This window comes from Raphanus sativus, chromosome 4 (assembly GCF_000801105.2).
Source record: "Raphanus sativus cultivar WK10039 chromosome 4, ASM80110v3, whole genome shotgun sequence".
Taxonomy (NCBI): domain Eukaryota; kingdom Viridiplantae; phylum Streptophyta; class Magnoliopsida; order Brassicales; family Brassicaceae; genus Raphanus; species Raphanus sativus.
This window is the reverse complement of record NC_079514.1, coordinates 24,956,562-24,960,184: the sequence shown is the minus strand read 5'-3', so window position 1 is coordinate 24,960,184 and position 3,623 is coordinate 24,956,562. Positions and strand designations below refer to the sequence as shown.

General features: G+C 40.5%; 1 long non-coding RNA gene across 1 annotated transcript; it reads right to left on the bottom strand.

Moving 5' to 3' along the window:
• Window positions 1-1,477: 1,477 nt before the first annotated feature.
• On the bottom strand, window positions 1,478-3,623 carry LOC108828912 (uncharacterized). The gene is made up of 3 exons (XR_001945832.2): window positions 3,258-3,623; window positions 2,634-3,001; window positions 1,478-2,519 (listed from the first exon to the last, which is right to left on the bottom strand). It is a non-coding gene; the product is annotated as an uncharacterized LOC108828912 (long non-coding RNA).

Below are 3,623 nucleotides of genomic sequence, written 5' to 3'. Positions count from 1 at the left end.
ATGAGACAGATATTCGTTTGGTTCAAAGCAGGGTCGAAGCTGCCTGTCGCAAAGAAATCTTGTACAAGTTTAATAATATCCTGGTGCATCTCCCGCCAGAATCTCTGGAACAGTTTACTCGTCATGCCGTCCGGTCCAGGTGCCTTATCTGGGTTGATATCGAAAAGAGCTTTCTTAATCTCTTGTTCCGACGGGTTCTCTAAGAGAAGCCTATTATCGGCCAGGGATACCTTCTCGGAAACAAAGCGTAGGGAATTATCTAGCTCCGTTGGGGAAGAAGTAGAGAAAAGATCCCGAAAGTATTGAACAGCCACGTTCTCCACCTCGGTTTCCTTCTCGACTAACTTGCCATGCTTGTCTTTTATGCTGATGATCTGATTCTGAGCTCTTCTTTGTTTTATAATGCCGTGGTGGAATTTTGTGTTCCGGTCCCCATGTTTGTGCCACTGGTTCCTGCTCTTCTGTTCCCAGTAAGAATTTTCTTCTTTAAAGGCCAAGATTAGTTGTCTTCTTAACTCCTCCAGTTCATCTGTTGTGGAGTTTTCATCATCTTGAGCAAGATCTATCTTTATTTTTAGTTCTTCAATCAAAACTGCAGAGTTTGTCGGATTATTCTTTTTCCAAGAACTGATTTTATTTCGGCATGAAGTAACCTTTTGATGAAAATTCCGGATTGGAATCTCATCAAACTGTCCCCACCCCGAGATCACCGCTTCTTAAAACCCTGGTTTCCCAATCCATCTCTTGTCAAATCTGGAATTTTTCCTTGTTCTTCGGGAGATAGATTGGATGCGTACCAAGACCGGCCGGTGGTCGGAGCCCCATAGTCGTAGGAATTCTACAACTGACTGAGCAAATAAGGCATGCCATTCTTCATTTGCCACTGCTCTATCCAATTTACATTTGACATTTCCGGTACTTCTTCTTCCCACCCACGAGAAGGAATTACCTTTATATGGAAAGTCAAGCATCCCACAATTTTCTAACATGGTACGGAAAGGAAGAAAAGAGCTCTCTAAACGACGTCTTCCTCCCCTCTTCTCATGGTTTCCGGTGATTTCATTAAAATCTCCAATCATAAACCAAGCTTTGCTACGTGTTGTACTCATGCGTGACAATCGTTCCCAAACTTGGTCCCGATGTCTAACTACAGGGTCACCATACACGAAGGTCATAAAAATCGCATATCCTTCAAGTCTAGTTTCAATATCAATCATGTGTGTATCCGCATACAAGATTGTAACCGAAGGATCGTCCATATAAAAAAGTGCTAGACCACCACTCCGTCCATGAGGCTCAACGGTATAAACTTGATCATAATCATAAGATACTTGCAAATTTTGTAGGACATGACGACTGTTTTTTGTTTTTGACAAAAATAAAAATCTTGGTAGAACATCAATGATATAACTCATCAAGATGTTCTTTTGTCAAGTCGGCTCCTACTCCTCGACAATTCCATGCCACCACATTCATTTTATAAAATTATTGATTTTTAGAGATTTATATGTATACTGGACACATAGAACACTAGTTAAAAAAAACTAATTTGATGAGCCATAACAAACTGCTTGTTGCTATGGACACAACCCTTATGCTCGTTATCACCGAAATGTAAACCTTTTGCTGCTACCGTAACTTTTACAGTAGCTCCTTGACTTTCTTGTATCTCTTTTTGTCTTCTTCCTTTACAGAAACTTAGCACTTGGCCTTTGTGAAAAAACAGAGATTAACTAAGGATTGTTGTGGTTTATCAGTTCCCACAAAACTGGTAATTCCAGCGGTAAAAAGAGCAGGAGATATTGGGCCCAATAGGAACACACAAGCCCAAAGTTGCACCCGTTTCTTGTTCCCCCGAAGCTTTGGGATGCCGCCGTCAAAACAAACGTAATTGAAGGTGAATCCGACTTAGTACAAGCTGCTTCAATTCTTAAACACCAAAATATACTTATCATGTTATAAGAACTAATGGCAAAGCTCAACAAAACTGTCGTTAGGCCTTGTGAAATAACTACGAGGAAACTTTGGTTTCAATCAAAAGTGAAGACGAGGCAGTGATGCAAGTCATGAGGGAGGGTCAAAACGTTGAAATTCCCAGTCTTCATTCCTTAACAACACACACCTTTAGGAAATCCCAATATCAGATTTGACTCTCCTTTAACGAAGCAGTGGTGATATTAACCGTCGACTGCAAAAACCAAAAACTCTCTCACCGGGAGGTTCGTCGTCGGTAATTAGCAAGGAACCGAAACAAAAGAGTAATGAAATTATTTTAAGCGAAGCTCTTAGCACTGTAGGCTAGAAGTTAGAGACTGGTTGAACTTGCACCATTGTCAAAACACCCTATATCAGGGGTAGACGATGCAAGGCGGAGCTCTCCGATGGACAAGATCTGTCTTCGGGATTGAGCCAGGTACTCGGAACTGAAGTGATGTAGGCTCTGATTGAAGAAGGTCTTGAGAAGTTGTTTTTCCCAACTGCTCAGCTGCTGGATTTTCAGCTCCATCAATCAAAGCTCCCTTAACAACAACAAAAAAAGCGAAACAATGACATTGACTCATTTCTCAATGTATGATCCACGTAAAAGTCCTCAAATGGTGCAATAAAAATCCGTACTTTTACAAATTACTTACCATATGATTGCAAATAGAAGCTGTATATGTAACATTGCTGCTTTTCTAAGATGAGCAACAACAGAAGTAGATTGAATCTTCATATCCATTCTCAGCATATCATCAGTTACCTCAGAGCAGCGCTCTGTTCAAGCGATTGTGTGTTCAAACATTTTTGGTACCTTAAGACGATTATCATAACTTGGAGACAACAACAATTGTCCTCCGGAAGCTTGAATCAATCTCACGAACTGAATCCACTCACCGCTCCACACCACACCACACTGCTCTGCTGAAGGAACAAGAGAATGCGATGTGGAGGAGAAGCCCAGTGACTTGATCATCGATAGAATTTTATCCGGTGTCGTTTCAGGCTCTCCTTTCTTCGCCTGCACAATCAAGCGTTAGAAATATTCAAATGACAATTTTGCAAAAAAGTAAAATCAAAATTGAAAATACAGTGATTTCGATTAATCTTGGTTAAATAAGTTCAGAATTTTGGTTAGGAATAGAATGATTTCTTTTTAATTTAAAAAAAAAAAAAAATAACTAACCAATCGCCAAACCTGATATAATCGAATTTGTATTTCATCAATTTACCAAATTGAAATTTAAATAAACTCTTAACCAAAATTGAATCTTAACCTGTAAAATCAAAATCTCATCTATTTCAGAGGACGGCGAGTTTCCAGTTCGACCTCGCGAACGTTGAATCGGAACCCTAGGAGCGCTTCGAGAAGAGAGCTTTTGCCATCTGATTGACCACCGATGGCTACAATCTCTGGTATCGGAAGTTTCTCCCCGAAAGTGAAAGCAAACGGTTGTAGGCTTCGAACCGTGACCTAGACTCTGAAGTGGCCGGATCCTGGGAGTGAGATTGCATCTTCGATTGAGACTGGTTGTTTCTACGTGAAAATGGAGTTTTAGTGGGTGCGAGTTTGAATTCGCCATTGACGAAGGGAAGAGTGTTAAAGATTCGCAGATGAAACGTTGTGTTACGAAAACATGGAG